The sequence below is a fragment of the Sorex fumeus genome, unplaced genomic scaffold, assembly GCF_029834395.1.
Source record: "Sorex fumeus unplaced genomic scaffold, SorFum_2.1 ptg000014l, whole genome shotgun sequence".
Lineage (NCBI taxonomy): Eukaryota > Metazoa > Chordata > Mammalia > Eulipotyphla > Soricidae > Sorex > Sorex fumeus.
The window spans coordinates 2,032,998-2,050,718 of NW_026606071.1; the positions used below are offsets into that span (position 1 = coordinate 2,032,998).

The 17,721-nt window shown below is 37.5% G+C and overlaps 1 pseudogene; it reads right to left on the minus strand.

Moving 5' to 3' along the window:
* Nucleotides 1-2,072: 2,072 nt before the first annotated feature.
* Nucleotides 2,073-2,903, minus strand: LOC130021137 (Y-box-binding protein 1-like; annotated as a pseudogene).
* Nucleotides 2,904-17,721: the final 14,818 nt, after the last annotated feature.

Consider the following 17,721-nt stretch of genomic DNA (forward strand, 5'->3'; position numbering starts at 1 on the left):
TACGGTTCATGGCATACTCTTGTCTGTGCTCAAGGATTACTCCTTGTGATACTCAAGGGATGTGATTGAACCCAGTCAGTTATATGCAAGACAAAACTTTAAACCTTGTGTTATCTCTTAAGCCCATGTAATTTAGTGTTAGACATTAAATAGACTTGTTCATTGTATCAGGCTTGTTTTTTACCATTTGCCATTTTATTTTATTTTTTTCATATTTTATTTATTTATTATTTATTTATTGAATCACTATGGGAAAAGTTACAAAGCCTTCAGGTTTAAGTCTCGGTCACATTTCCCTTTGCCAATACTTATTTTTCACCACGAAGAACCCCAATAACCCCCCCAACCCTCCCAATGCCAGTGAGGCAGATGAATTCTAGTTACCACTCTATCTACTTTGATTAGATTCATAGTTTCGACAAAAGATGCATCATTATTATTTAGAGTTTACACCCCCAAATCAGACATGCTGAAAAGGCATTGGGAAATAATTTGTTTTCTACAGCTGGTCACAAAAATGAAATGATGTTGCACGGCCGCAATAGCGGCTGCGCAATTTTGGATTTCTGGTATTTTACTTATTAAGTCTGGAAGTATTTCTGCTGAGAGTGAGACAATTATGAGATTGGTTTCTGTGCTCTGGAGCCATGGCCGTGCCTGATAGCCGCTCGTGCGGGGCAACTTGTGACCTTGGTAGGGCGTGAAGGACGAGCTGGGAATGCCCCCGCATTTGCCAATTTAACTACCTAGAAATGTTAAAGTGCAGTACAAAATTTTTCACTCATGGAAAAAGCTTTACTTGTTATTAAATAAGTCAATGATACTTAGCAATACACACATTTATTAATCTATAAATAACTTATTACACGATCTGAAGGTTACCAAAACACAAACCTAAAATTTTTCACCCATCTTTATTTATGATGATAAAATTTCATTACTCTTAATCTCATTTTTCAGACATTAATTTTATTAATTCTTAAACATTTCCATAAAAATTTACCAGTTTAGTAATCTTCAGGGACAAATTTATTCTGTTTTCTTTCCTTTCTTGATGTAGCCAGATAATTCCCCACATTGTATAGCTGATATTCTTAGTTATGACCTTTCACTAAGAATTTAGTACATTTGTTTTCTTTTTTTTAATTATTTATGACCTTTATTAACAGGTGCTTGCAGTTTGTTGACTTTTTTGAAAAAAATCAAGCTGCAAACTTTTTATTACAAATTAAAAATGAGGTTCCTAAAAATCTCAACTCGACCAGATATGAAGCAATTAAAAACCTTTAAACAAGACCTTTGTAAGGGTCACACCCACAAAAATGATGGTGTTAATCCCATCTTGGTGCTCAGGAGTCTGTTATGGCACATAGAACCATGCGGTGCCAGGGGTTGAATTCAGGGGTGCTTGGGATACCCTGTGGGATGCCAAGGATCAAACCCAGGTCGGCAGGGCAAGTGCCCTCCCTACTCTCAGATCCCTATCTCTCCAGATCCTCAGGAGGATATTATTTTTTATTATTATTATTATTATTATTATTATTGAGCTGGAGCAATAGCACAGCAGGTAGGACGTTTACCTTGCACATAGTCAACCTGGGTTCAATTCTTCCGCCCCTCTAGGAGAGCCCAGCAAGCTACTGAGAGTATCTCGCTTGCCTGGCGAGATACTCTCCTTGATTTATTCAATATGCCAAAAACAGTAACAACAAGTCTCACAATGGAGATGTTACTGGTGCCTGCTCCAGCAAATCGATGAACAACGGGAGGACAGTGCTATAGGACAGTGCTAAAGATGTATTGAGAAAAACCAGGCTTCTTTTTTTTCTTTTTCTAAGAACATGTTTGTCATTACCAAAACAGAGACGTCTTTAGGTAAAATAAAATAAAATAAAAATTCCATGATGTATAGATAATGCACATAGTTCTGGTTATCTGGTCAATGGGCAAAAATCAAGCACTTAAGGTATTCAGCTCCAATCTTGTGTTCATTTCTTATTGCTGGAATTTCATATTCATTTCTTCTTATTGAATGACCAACCCGGATGATGGTAAAAATGGCAAGTCGGCATTTACTCAGCCTTACCCTGCTCAGCCTCGGGAGCAGACAAATTCTCAGCTGGTGGATTGGCTGCTTTTGTCTCTTTGTCATCTTGTGGTTTATGGTTTTCTGGGCATCTGCGTGGGTAATTGAAGTTGCGGCGGTACCAACGTGGAGGTGGCTGCTGACGTTGGGTCTCATCTCCTTGATTTTCCTTATCTTCTTTGCTGTCCTCTCTAGGCTGTCTTGGGCGAGGAGACCCCCTGTGGAATCGTGGTCTATAACCTCAATTCATGTTCTGCCTCCATGGTCTACCTCCTTCTCCTGCACCCTGGTTGTTAGCACCCTTTATCAATTCTCCCTGCACAGAAGGGTTGGAATACTGTGGCCAACGCCCACAGGGTCTCTGCATGTAGTAAGGTAGGAAATGTTGCCCGCAGTAGGGCCAGCATTGTTGCACCTGGCCTTTCGGAGCACTCTCCAGTCCCCTATTATTTCCCCCACTCTCACTATTCTGATAATTCTGCTGGTAATTGCGTAGAGGACCCCTGCGACATAGACAGTGTCTATAATAGTTACAATCTGCTGCTTGTTTACTGCCTGGAATTGGAATTCCACCAGGACCTGTAATATTTGCTGCCTCTACACCCTTTTCTCCTTCAACAACATCAAAATCCACAGTATCTCCATCTCCTACACTGCAAAGGTACCTCCTGGAGTTATGCTTCTTTATGGCAGTCTGGTATACAAATCTTCCTTGGTGTCATTCCTGTTGATGAAACCGTATCCTTTCCTTACACTGAATTACAGTGAACCATTTTACTGTTCCCAAAACTTTCTTTTCGATCACCTTCTTCGGCATCAGGGCAGTTGTGGCTCCTTCCAGGGTGTGATAGTAACCAGGCCCACGGTCACGGTAGGGCTGCTCAGGGCTCTTTGGGGTAGGCTCTCTGCTCCAGCTACAGATCAAACTAGTACATATTCTTAAAGTCATTGATTCAAAATTATAAAATCCACAAGCTTCACAAAGTGTAAGGATTTATTATAGGTTTCATATTATTTTGATTGTTCACCGTCACTGTATCACTGCCATCCTGTTGTTCATTGATTTCCTCTAGTAGGTGCCAGTAACATCCCCATTCGTCCCAGCCCTGAGATTTTAGCAGCCTCTCCTAACTCTTCTTTCCCAACATATTGGAGGCTCTTTCAGGGTCAGGGGAATGAGACCCATTATTGTTACTGTTTTTGGCAAATCAAATACGCCACTTGGAGTTTTCCAGGCTCTGCCTATGCAAGGTGGGATACTTTTGGTAGCTTGCCAGGCTCTCCGAGAGGGCTATGTATATATTTCTCTCTATGATCTGTTACCTACTGTCTAAACCACATCAAATATGGTGTGGTGATTATGGAAAATGGTTAGGAAGTATCTTATGATGTGTCCAGGAATATATTCACGCATATGTGAGTCTTAGCCCGAGTATGTGAAAAGCGGCCTGTAGTGTGGTGGCAGTTGGCTAGTAGAGGTTGGCTGCCAAGGTTAGGTCCCTTAAGGCAGGGAGGACTCTCACCAACGCTTCTCTGGGGCGCCCCAAGTGAAAACAGCCTGGCTCGAGTCTGGTGGCATGATTATGGGAGCCTCATTTTATGCTCCCTTCTGGGAGAAGCAGCGGTGAGTTCTGGAGGGTGGCTGATAAGGAGATTATCTGGAGTCAGCAGAGGGTGGCTCATGGGTGTGACTTCTGGGTCTCAGAAATCAATTGTTAGGTAACTTAAATTTCATTTTATTGTGAAAATATTTTAGATGAAAAATATTTTAAATTATATTAAAATATCTCCTCTTTCCTGCATACTGAATAAAATAATATGTTATTTAGATTCTTAAAATTTAAGTTTAACAAGTAACATTTTTAAATAGCAAAATATCACATAATTTTTTTTAAAAAGTATAAATAACCAAAACATGGAGGCAGAAATACTTCTTTTACCAGTGTAAGCATATATTAACCAATTTAACATAATGAGAGTAAATTGCTTTCCAGAAAAGTCTCAAAATAGATGATAAACATTAAAATATCTCTAGAATCTTATTTTACTTTTTAATTACTATTAAGGCAATATGGCTTACAGTAGTATTAATATTTAAGCATTTAATATTACTGTACAACACCCATCACTAAAGTGCCAGGTTTGCTCTCTCCACTTCTATCCCTAGATCCCTTGTTTGTCCTCACATTTCGCATTTCCTCCTCAAGTTCCTGATAGTGGCCTCAGTTCTATTACGATATGTTTTATTAGTCATTGCCTATTCATAGGCTTGTTTCTTTTGTTTTGTTTTGAGGTCATTCCCAGTTGTGCCCAGGGGTTATTCCTGATTCCACACTCAAGAATCACTGCTGTCAGGCTCTGAACACCATCTAGGATGCTGGGATGGGATGGGTTGACCATGTGCAAGTCAAACACTCCACCTGCTGCACCATTGCTTGGTCCCCAATAGCCTTGTTTCTTAGTATAACACATATGACTAAGGTCATTTTATATGTCTATTTTACTAATTTATTTCATTTAACAAGACACCTTCTAATTCTAACCATGTTGTAGCAGCAAGAAACAATAACAAAGACTTGGGAATAATCCAAATAACAGTATTAGATAAGGAAATCAGAAGATTTATAGTGAATAGTGTGGCAATGAACAGATATGTGCATCTATCTTTTACAATTTATTTTGTATATGTGTGTATGTATGTGTGGGGGGGAAGGGTTGTGCTATTGGGATAGATACTAAAGGAGTAGAATTGATGGCTAATAAGGTAGATCTATTTTCAATTTTTGAGAGGTATCTAGAATGTTTTCCATGAGGCTGGACATTGCAACCAATAGTCAAAGCCGATTACATTTTTTGTCACACATTTTTAGCAATGACAGTATCTGACCTTTAACATGTAGGTCATTCTCATAGAAATGGGCTAATATAACATTGTTGTTTTGATTTGCATTTTCGCTGTCCAGTGAAGATAAAATACCTTTCATGTGCCTGTTGGCCACCCGTAAGTGTTCTTTCAAGAAGAGTCACTTCAGCAGTTCATGCCATATTTTGTTTTGGGAATTAGAAGACTTTACTAAACCTATTAACATTGGAATAAATTGAGGAATAAATTTTCAGATTGATAGAACAGAATTATGTCAATAATTGTATGTTCACTTCCTCAATAATTCCCTAAAATGCATAATATATGTGTGTAAATACACATATATGCATATATGTATATATGCATTTATATCGGTGCATTTATATACATACACACATATTATATATATACATACATATATATATATAGAGAGAGAGAGAGAAAGAGAGAACTTTGGTCAAAGAAAGTCACTTTTATAACAGCCCTGGAAAGTAGATTGTAGGGATAAGATTAAAAATTTTCTCTCCACTGAAAGTTTTGTAAGCCACATGTTGTTTTACAGCCTGGTTCCATGGGAAATGGAAATATCAGGGATGAAACCTGCTTAATGGGAAATGATCTATAGCCTATAATGTATAGATTAGAATATGCTGGAAGACTCACTTTATAATAACGCTAATTATTCATAAACAGCAATTTATTGAGGTATCAAATCTTAGCCTCGTTTATATAAAAAAGAGTCAAGAGAGAGGTTTGTGGTCTTGATAGCAAGTGGCAGAATAGAAACAAAGTGATGCTGATTGCTTGACATTAAATTGTTTTCCATTATAGGAGCTGAGAAATAAAAGCTTACTAAAAGATCAAATTATTTAAAAGCTGTACCTGGGAACAAAAGGAAGCCTTGAATGGTGAGTTACTTGAAATGTTAGTGCTTCAAGTTTCATGTAATTAGGCTGGTGGAACTTTGCCATTCTGAGATGTGCAAAGAGACAACATAGAAGCTAATTCATCCATATAACATTGGGGTCTTGTGGTCAGACAGTGAATTGTACTGCCATGGCTAGACACATACTCAGCTCCCAGAAGGCACAGAAACAGTTCTCGTTTATTCTTTGAGTTTCAACAGACTATGAAATGGGTAAGAAATCCAGGAAAAAAATTTAGAACTCCTTTTGGGTAATCAGTCGGACAGACATCCCGGATTATTCTACTTTTTGTTCAAAATAGAAATCTTTGATCTATCTAAAGTAACCTAATGTGACAAGTTTCACTATAAATCATAAGACGTTAAGCCAAATATATAGAAAAACAAAAGCAAAATAGTTATAAAGACATTTGGATAAATTTATTGATTTTTAAAAAGCAAAGTACAGTGTAATAGAAAACCAATATTTTGTGGTCATAAAAAATATACCTTAGTGATCTCTGAGTAACTGCCAGAAGTATAATTGCAAATGGCCCCAATGCTGTTCTTTGTAATTCCAAACTGCATTTCTGCTGAAGTCACAATTTGAAGACATTGCTCTTTTTTTATTATTATTATTATTAGTGAAACACCATGAGGTACAGTTGTAGATTTACAATTTTTTGTGCTTGGGTTTCGATTATACAATGATCCGATACCCATCCCTCCACCAGTGCCCCTTTTCCACCACCATGGATAATATCCTTCCCACCCCCATCCCTCCCATCCCAACCCTGCTTCCATGGCAGGGCGATTCCTTGTGTTCTCTCTCTCTCCTTTTGGGTGTTGTGGTCTGCAAAAGAGGCTTTGAGTGGCAAACATGTTCAGTCCATAGTCTACTTTCAACATGCATCTCCCCTCCTGGGAGGATCCTCCAAACACCCTTTATTTGGTGCTCCCTTCTCTATCTGAGCTGCCCTTTCCCCTACAATGCCTGGCTGGCCTCTAAGCTATGAAGACATTGCTCTTAACTAAAGACAAAGTATGGTCAGGAATTCTAAAGTCTATTCTTAAAAAGATGTATCACTTACTAATAAGGTAACTGTTTTATACCGTTGGTGTTAATTCCATAGACGTGTACTAGACTCTAGGACACACACCTCCACATCTCTGCCTCAGTCTTTCTCCTTCCACGTGCTCCATCACTGTTTATGTGTGCATGCATCTATATGGTGGTCAAAGATCATGTAGAGTCCTTTGTCACATTTGCCTCACAAGTTTTGATCCTAATAATTGGCACTTTTCATTCGGTTTTTGTTCACCTTCCTTGAGCATTCAAGCTAACATCAGGATCATATCAGTTAATACACAAACAAAAATGGATTTGAGAAAACCAAAAAATTTTAAAACATCCAAAAGTTAAGTTTTTCCATCATTGACAAATACCTGAATTTATTTAGTGTTACGCATTTTTTCTCCATTTAATGGTTCTTGACTTTGCAAAATTTAAATGAATGTCCATACCTTTCTTATAAACTTAAATGTAACTACAATGACACAAAATATATTATCAATTGTTTAGAAAGCATATATCTTGTTATTCTTTATCCTTTCTAGTTATCTACATTTTTTAAAAATGGCTAGTTCATGGAAAAATTGGAGAAGCATAGAAAAATATATAAACAATATGGAAATTGAACCATTGGTATTAGGAGAATTTTAAAAAAGTGGTAACAGTTTTACAACAGTGTGATCAGAAATTCATTTATACTCTCTACTGTTATGCATTCTTCACAAGTTCATTTAGGTTGTGTGTGTGCATTCTATGTTAAAATGTGCCAAATAGTATCTACACACATGAGTGTCACAGGCTTGATAGCAGTAAACAAAAATCAGTAGTTTTGTGGATTTCATGTTTTTAAGTGACAAATAATAACTGTAGACATGATTTTGCTTATTGTAAGGAATGTAAACAATGTAAGAAAAAAGAGCCAAAAAAAAGATAGGATGGTTTGATACATGAAGTTTCAGAAACTTAAAGCCACATGTTGCAATGGAATATAATAATGAAATGTTGTTAATTTCAGTTACTGGAATGGCAATGGTGACAGTAAATAGAATATAACTGTTCTACAGCTCTGAATTTGTAGTCGATGGAACGAAGGGAACTGCAGGGGTGGGGCGCATTTTGATGGAAGGTGTGTTTTTGATTACTGTATGTATGAAATTCAATAATTAACAGTGTGTATTTTGGTGCTTAACATATTTTAATAAATATAAACAGCATATTTATTGTTCAGGAAAAAATAAAAATAAATTAAATGGCCAGAAATGACATATTGAAAGGGTGATAATGAGGTATTGACCCCAAGAAAATGAGAAAGTTTGCCCTATAAACATAATAGTTGGGCAGGGTGAGGGGGGAACTTCTTCAAGATAGAAGACCAAATGACAAAATATTATGGCAGAGTCATGTCCAGACTGAGAAAGAGCAAGGAAATAAACATCTTTACTAGAAACAATAGGAACAGATTGTTATAGAAATTTAGGTCGGTGTATTTTATGAGATGGAATATTAGATCATTTAATTCTTGTTCCTAGGAAAGTTTTTAAAAAATAAGTGACATGCAGTAATTTGACTTAACAGAATAATTATGGCTTCAGTGTTGAAACTACACTGCATATAACCAGAGATAAAGTCAGTTATTGGACTATTCCAATATTCTAGAATAGATTGCATTTGATTGTGGCAAATTGATTGCAATGAGAATTTTTAACATTTGTCATATACTTACCTTGAATTTAAGATCAATTAATATGTCAGTGTCTGAGAAATGAGTACAACAACAAAGAATAATAAAAATCAATGTTCTTTTTAATTCCTCTTTAAGGAGACTACAACTAGAGTTACTAATGGAGAAAAAAGATGGTTAGTAGGAGGAGATTTAGGCATTTTATGTTGGCAAGTAAAATTTGAAATTCCTTGTAGACAATCCAGTGAAGTTTCCTACTCAGCAAGTTTTTTGGCAGAAAGGTTTATCCATACACTTAACATTTGACATAACAACAGTAGAGGGATCATTAAGAAAAGTATATCGATTTAGAGACAGAGACATTTAAGAACTAAGAGTTTACGTGACAAAGTGGTCTGGGAATTTTGAAGGGGTAAAAGGAAGTGGAAAGGAATGAACTAGAAGCATATAAGAGTTAGATGAAGCTAGTATCACAGAAACTAAGAAACAAGTAACAAACATCATGTAGGTTAGGTATTTCAGATGACATGAGTAGTTGGGCCCCCAGAACTAACCATAGGTATAAATTATGGTGATGTGTTTTCAGTGAAAAACTAGAAATAAATGACCAAAATACAGAAATATTTACACAGTAACTATCTGATAAGGAATTAATATCCAGGATATACAAGACACTAGTAGAATTGTACAAGAAAAAAACCTCCAACCCCATCAAAAATGGGGAGAAGAAATGAACAGAAGTTTCCTCAAAAAAGAAAGACAAATAGCCAAAAGGCACATGAAAAAATGCTCCACATCACTAGCCATCAGGGAGATGCAAATCAAAATAACAATGAGATATCACCTCACAACACAGAGACAGGCACACATTCAAAGGAACAAAGGCAACCAGTGCTGGCATGGATGTGGGGGAAAAAGGGACGCTCTTTCACTGTTGGTGGGAGTGCCTACTAGTCCAGCCTTTCTGGAAAACAACCTTGACAGTCCTTCAAAAACTAGAAATTGAGCTTCCATATGACCCTGCAATACCACTTCTGGGAATACATCCCAAGGATGCAAAACTGCACAGTAGAAATGAGATCTGTACCTATATGTTCATTGCAGCACTGTTCACAATAGCCAAAATCTGGAAAGAATCCACGTACCCTAGAACAGATGACTGGTTAAAGAAACTTTGGTACATCTACACAATGGAATACCATGGAGCTGTTAGGAAAGATGAAGTTATGAACTTTGCTTATAAATGGATAGACATGGAGAGTATCATGCTAAGTGAAATGAGTCAGAAAGAGAGGGACAGACATAGAAGGACTGCACACATTTGCGGAGTATAAAGCAACATAACATGAGGCTGACTCCTAAGGACAGTAGATACATGGGACAGGAATATTTCTCTATAGCTGGAAGCCTGCCTCATGAACAAAGGGGAGAAGGCAGCTGGAATAGAGAAGGGATCACTAAGAAAATGATGGCTCGAGGAACTGGTCAGATTGGGAGATGGGTAAGTAGATAAAGGACCAAAAATGATAACCTCTCAGTGTCTGTATTGCATACCATAATGCCCAAAAGTAGAGAGAGAGTATGGGGAGGATTGTCTGCATGGAGGCAGGGGAAGGGTGGGAAAGGGTGTGGGGGGGGGTATACCGGGGATATTGGTGGTGGGGAATGAACACTGGTGGAGGGACGGGTGTTTGATCATTGTGTGATTGTAAACCAAACATGAAAGCTTGTAACTATCTCAGGATTATTCAATGAAAGTAAAAAAAAAAATAAAGAGAATCTAGTCAGGAACTGGAGCAATAACACAATGGGTAGAGCAGTTTGCCTTGCACACGGCCAACCCGGGTTCGATTCCCAGCATATCATATGGTCTATATGGTCCCCTGAGCTCCGCCAGAAGTAATTCCTGAGTGCATGAGCCAGGAATAACCCCTGTGAATTGCCGGGTGTGACCCAAAAAATAAAAAGAAAGAAATCTAGTCAGAAAAAAATGGAATCCTTTTTCAACAGAAGACAAATCAGCAAATTGGTGGAGAACGAAGTGAGAACATGGGAGAAAACCACAGCTAAGGGATAATCAATAACATGTTGTTTTAAATCAATAAAAATGGCATCTCATCAGGGAAAGTTGATTAAACATAAGAAATAAAGGTTTTCATCTGTATTTTTGAGTAGACAAGCATAAATGTGATCTAGTCAGATAATTACATCGCAGTAGATTTGAAGAAGAGGCAGCAACTGACTTCCCTGTATCTTTTCAGACTATTTTTCACTTATTTCTGTCACTTTTTCACTTATATCTTTTTTTATGTGATAGCTCCCTTGTGCCAAAATTCTTTGGTGCTACTTAGTATATCTGCAGAAAATAGGCACAGTTTGGTGCGAGGGATATGGGAAAGAAGCAAGGGGGGGGATTTAGAGTTAACACCTCTGCAGATGGCCTTTGGTGATTCAGTCAATGGAGTAATACTCAATATTTAATTCTTTGTGAAAAATTTGCAAGGATTTTCCACAAGTTCTTTAAAGAATACTCAAAGATTATTGAGCCCACATTCCAGAGTTGTGACCAACATCTTATAATAGTTACACTGACTTTGCTCCTTTAGTCCAATTTTCCACAACCCAATTTACCTTTAACAATTTCCTCTTTAAAATTGTACGTGGTATTAACTGATACCTAACATATCCCCACTTTTGACCCCCACCTGCCTGCCCCCCCAATAAATCCACCATAATTTGTACCCCCCACAAATACTTTTGGTGTTCTCTAGAAATCAATATGTGAATTGACAATTTTTTAATTATTATTGATTTGGGAGTCACATCTGCCTGTGTTCAGGGTTTACTCCTGCATCTGTGCTCAGAAATCAGGGACGCTCAAGAGACTTTAGAAGGTTTTAGGGATTGAAGACATGTCAGCTGCATGCAATCCAAGACCCCTATCCACTGTACTATGTTTATAATCCAGGGAATCACCTATTAAAGTGGTAAACAATTAGAGGCTGGCAATTTCCTTAATAAAAGCATAGGGTAATTTCCATGTTAAACAAAATATTTCTTTTTAAAGGACAACAACATTTATATTTAGTATGACAACTATAAGTCTATAGCAATAAAAATAAAAATAGAAAAACATATCTGAAAACTTTTTGCTTTCTAAGCCATGACCACATAGCACATCAAACTAATTCAGGATTTATGTGCCAGTCCACCTTGATCAAGGAACACTTTTCAATAGCTGTTGACTGTTACTGTTATTTAAGATAAAAATATGGCAAACTACTAAACACCCTATAGTGCACAGCAAAGAATTTTCCAGCCCCAAAAGCCAATAGTACATAATCTGAACAAAATATCAGTATATATATATATATATATATAATCAGCATAAGAAATTAAAATGAGTGCAACATTACTAATATTAGACTTTATAAAATCAATATTAAGCGTATTAATATCAAAAGACTACATTTTCCAGACAAGGGTTATTAGCTCTCATATTTATAGATTAAAAATATTTTCAAAAACCAGTGTTGGCAATAACTACCAACAAAAGGCTTAGGGAGAGGAATTTGGTAAAAAAAAGTATCTATTAGATGTGAGGTTACCTTTAAGAGAGAGGGAATCAACAGATTAAGTTATCCTGGATATATTTAATTCATCTAAGAATTACACTATTCTAATATCTACATTTATGTTTACCATATAAAGACAATCTGTCACAAATAAAAATGTTTCTAAATAGATAAATGGTAAATTTATTGACACAGCCATATAAATTTCTATTGGTATGAGAATCTACTACACACAATTTCATTAAATTGGGCAAAATATATTTAAACCATATAAATATTACTGTCCATATTTTGTTAGTCCTGGTGGTGCTCAGGACTCACTGCTAATTCTGTGTACAGAGTTCATTCCTGATGGTACTGGGGGAAGAGGGCTTATGCAATTCTGGGGATCAAAGTAGGGCTGGCCATTTGTAAGGAAAGCACCTTATTCCTGTATTTTCTCTAAGGTTTATATTTTGTGATTTTTTAAAGCATTTATGCGATGAGTTAGTCAAATTCATTTCTGGAAATTGTATTAACTTTCAAAAAACGGAAGAAGTTATTTTACAAAAAGTTTAATAACATCCAAACTCTGAATCACACATAATTTAAATGGCATATAGATGTCACCATTTTGAGAGACAGTTAATTGCTCTTTAATTTCTCTTTATCTTAACAGTCATCTTCTTTAATTTCCATAAATAGTCCTTTAAAGTGCTATGGTTAATTCATATACATCACATAAATATATATTCTATCATGTGCACTATATCATCAGCTCAGTGGAAAAATTAACATTAATAATTATAAAGTTCAAAAATTAATCTGTGCAGATTTTCTTTTCTCAATTTTTATCTGCTTATAAAAAGCACATAAGATCCCCTGATATTAATTGAGTTGTTATATTTCTCAAAGGAATTTCTGTCAAAGCTAGTAGTAATTTCACAGTTATATAACTATGTTAAGCTCTCTCCCATTCTAGGCTCTACCAGGGACTTGTTCTTTTGAGAGAATAAAAATATCATGACTCAACTACATTTTATTTTCTTTTATTAAACATTTGCAGCTAGTATTAACCTCACATAATAAAAATATATCAATCTACTTTGGTTTATTAGTAAATTATGTTGTGCTTTTTGACCAAATATTATATATTTAATAATAGGAAGTGGCATGCAAATTTATAGACTACTTTAAGTGTGGATATTATTAGTTCAAGATAATGTGAAAAAGATTTTATAGTAAGGCACTGGAGGCAGTTGGATCAGCAAACACTGTTTTTAACTATTATGTCAGTGCCATGAAAATCAACATCTTTAAATATTCAGTAGTTAACAGAAGTGATTTCCCTGGCATTCATTTCCAAAGCCAAATTCCTAAGCTGTTAAAAGCTGAACCACCCATAAAACAGCAATCATTTTCCTCTTGGCATTTAGATGAATGGTGGAAAATACTCATATAAAGGTCATTTTAAGTGCGTGAAGGCCAAGCCTTTCTCAATTTCTCTCACAATATAAAATTGTGTGAGATCTCTACTGTGTAAAATTCTATGTTTAAAGGGCTTTTTGGAACATGGATTGCTTATTTTTGTTTCTTGTTCCAACATCAGCTTAATAGTCAAGGATAAAATGGAAAATTTATATGTATATCAACTTAGAGTTTGGGCACTACAGATCCAACTAAAGGGAGCGGGTCTGTACATAATTTGGGCGGCAAAGAGGTGAAATGATGCCAAGTAAACTTCAATCCAATTATTAAATGTAGGATAGAAAAAGTTGGGGCTTTTGCAGCAAAACTGAGATCGCAGTCTCTTCCTAACACCATAGAAAAGTAACCTCATCCTGCTTCCCTATGATCTCTGCCACATCATTTAGGGACTTAGAGAAACCTAAACTGTCTTTTACAAATCATGTGTAAATCTAAGGATAGAGACCTGGAAGTTAGCATATTACCAAAGAAATTAATTTATTTCATGGTTTTGCAGTTCTATTTTTCTGGTCTCTACTGATTCTATTATTTTTCTAATTTATCTCAGTGAGTTTCAGTCAAAGTCATATTTAATTGACTTACTCGTTATAGTCCAACTAAATATTAACCAAATAGATTTAAATCCATCCATTTAAGCTCAATCTAGTTATCTTCCATTTTCCTCTCTCTCCCCAATTCCCTTACACTATAACCCCATCAATTTCTGCACAACCACTTTTATTTTCAAAGTATTCATATGAACCCTTACTAACCAAAACAACCCAGTATCATTTTTCCTCTGCTAAATCTCCTTCATTGTTCTTCCCAGCACTGTTATTTTGTTCTGTTTAGTTTTGTTTTTTAATTTTATTTCTTTCTCCAATTAGATGTACCAGGAGATATGTGTTCCTCTCCACTTTTATTTTAACTTCCTAGCAGTTACACCTTTCTCTTACAAAGTTTTGCTCCTTGCAAAACTGTTAACTTTAATTTTGGTTTCAATTCTCTTTTAGCCTAGATAAGCAACTGTTTCGTATGCCCAGGATGGTAGAGGATCTGGGAAGAAGAGACTTTCAGTTGCAAGATTACAGTGAGTTATTGTCCTATTTTAAACACTAACTTTTTTCTCAGTGTTACTTTTCCTTAATAATCAAAGATACCAAATTCAAATAATTTACATGTCATGAACACTTCATTTCCAAATAATTCTTTACTATATTCTCTCTCAAATACATTCTCCCACTGCTCAGCCCTTAAGAATTACTGAAACCCCAGTTCTCCAAATTTAATAATTCATTGTTGCCATGTTCTTCACTTTCTGGTTTGGTTTATGCCCTTCCTTATCCATCTTAAGTTCTATGATTTATCCTAGTCTGATATTCACTTGATCACTTGACTTCCCGTTAATCGGCAATTTGCTTGAGCGGGCTCCAGTAATGTCTCCATTTGTCCCTGTCATGTGCTAGTGTAACCCAATGGCGTCTGTTCGTTCTAGGAACATGAAGAGCCTCAAACCAATCGTTCATGATCTTGATGAAGAAGACTGACCATCTGGTAGGTGGGCGGCCACGCGGTCTTTTGGCATCCCATGGAATCCAGTCGGTAACAGCTCTAGTCCAGCGTTCATCTTCAAATCTCATTACGTGACCAGCCCATCTGATTTTTGACACCTTGGCAAATGAGACAGCGTCCCTGATTCTTGATCGTCAACGGATGTCGGAACTCCGGATTCTTTCTCTCATTTGAGTGAAACGTGATATTCCAAGCATAGCTCTTTCTATTCTTCTTTGGGAGACCTGAATAGCATTCTCATCCTGTTTGCATAGGGCCCATATCTCTGAGGCATATGTTAATGCAGGAAGAACAGTGGAATAAAAGAGATGTGCCCGGAGCCAGAATTTCTTTGTCCTCTTAGCTATTTCTTCGATGTTCTTGAAGGCATTCCAAGCTGTTCTCTTCCTCCTGCGCAGCTCGGGTGCCAGGTCATTTGCCATGTTGACTTCTCGACCTAGGTACACATAGCTGTTGCATTCGGAGATGGTCATTCCATTGAGAGCGAATGGGGCATCAGGAACGAGGCTGTTTCTCATAAACATTGTCTTTGTAAGATTCAGCTGTAGGCCGACCTTTCCACACTACAGTCGAAGTCGGCCAGCATTTGTGCTGCTTGGCTGATGTTTGGTGTTATTAAAACAATGTCATCAGCAAAGCGGAGGTGGTGTAGTTGCCGACAATCTATCTTCACTCCCATTCCTTCCCATTCCAGTCGTCGCATGATATTCTTGAGAGTGGCACTAAAGAGTTTCGGTGAAATGGTATCACCCTGCCAAACTCCTCTCTTGACATTGATGATTACCTCTTTGTAGAATGGTGAGATCCTGGTAGTGAATCCGCAATACAGCTCACGGAGGATCTTGATGTATTAACCTTGAGTGCCCTGATTGGCTAGGGCTTCAGTGACCGCTTCCGTATCAACAGAATCAAAGGTCTTCTTTAAATCAATGAATGTTAGACAGAACTCCCGAGAAACTTCAATGAGCTTGGTTATCGTGTGGATATGATTGATGGTGCTGAATCCTTTGCAGAACCCGGCTTGCTCGCCTGGTTGTCCTTCATCTAGTGTTCTGCCAGTCCTATTTAGGATGACTCGAGTGAACAACTTGTAGATGACAGACAATAGGCAGATCCGGCGATAGTTGCCAATGTCATGGATGTCTCCCTTCTTGAACAGTACTACAGTCCTGCTGTTTTCCATTGGGACGGAACCTTGCATTCAGACAGGTAGCGTGTGAAGAGTAGAGCCAGTGTATTGATGAATACTAATGGCAGGTTCTTCAGTTGCTTAGGTCTGACCTTGTCTGGGCCGGGTGCTGTTCATTTCTTTACTGACGAAATGGCATGTCGGATTTCGGAAGGGAGAACATTGGGAACGACATATCCATCCTGTGGAATTTGGTATGTCGGCAAGTGGACATGGCTATTGAAGAGATTTGAGTAGAAGTCATCGATAATCTTCTCCATTGCCATTCTGGAGGATGTGATACATCCATCAGGAAGTTGGAAGGCAGTCATCTTGGTCTTGTAGTTGGCGAAGGACTGGCGGGTGTTACGAATACTTTTCCCAGCTTCTGCCACATCTACCAGCACTTCTGCTCTTCTCTCTTTGAGGTCTTCCTTGATCGCATCTTTGCACTGCTTTGCAAGCTCGGACATTCGCTTGCGGTTGCCTGAGGCATGAGCCAAACCACGTTGGCGAATAAGCTCAAGAGTTTTTGAAGACAGGCGTTTTTTTGTGGCTATCTCTCTCTTGGCGTTCCTCGCACAGTCATGGAGGTGCTGAACCAGTTGATCGTATTCATCGTCAATGTTGTCAACAATGGCATCTTCCCATATTTCCGCAATAGTGCCAAAGAACTCCCAGTTGGTGGTCATTCTGGGAGTTCTCTTTTTAAACTTTGCGGCTCTTTCTCCCCGCTCTGTGAAGTAGAATTTTGCATGATGGAGATGGTGGTCCGATCATATTTGGAATTTTGGGACAACAGCGACATCAGTTAGACAAAACCGTCGATTGAATATGTTGTAGTCTAATTTGTTGTGGAATCGTCCACCGTGAGACTCCCATGTCCAACGTTTAGATTCTGCCTTCTGGAACTGTGAGTTAGCATGGGTGGTCTTGGTCGACATGATGAACTCAGACAGTCTCTCACCCTGTTTGTTCCATTCTAGGCCATGGGTCCCGATGTGAAGTTCTTCAGCTGATCTTCTCGGTACTATCTTGGCATTAAAATCACCCACAATGATCTTGTAGAAGGTGTGGTCTTCTTTATAGAACTTCTCCAGCTCCATGTAGAACTTCTCAATTTCTCCTTCATCATAATTAGACGTTGGTGTGTAGATAACGAGATAGAAACTGCTGGCAGTGAGCCACATCTATTCAAATGTAAACGTCTGAATCGGGTTGTTAGGCATTCTAATGAATTAATGTTCATGGCCAAGTTCGTGTTGACAAGGACACCTACGCCTCCAACACCTCTTTTATCTCATGCTCCAAGGATTAATTCTTCTTCAGTGTTGAAAACGGCATGATGAGATTG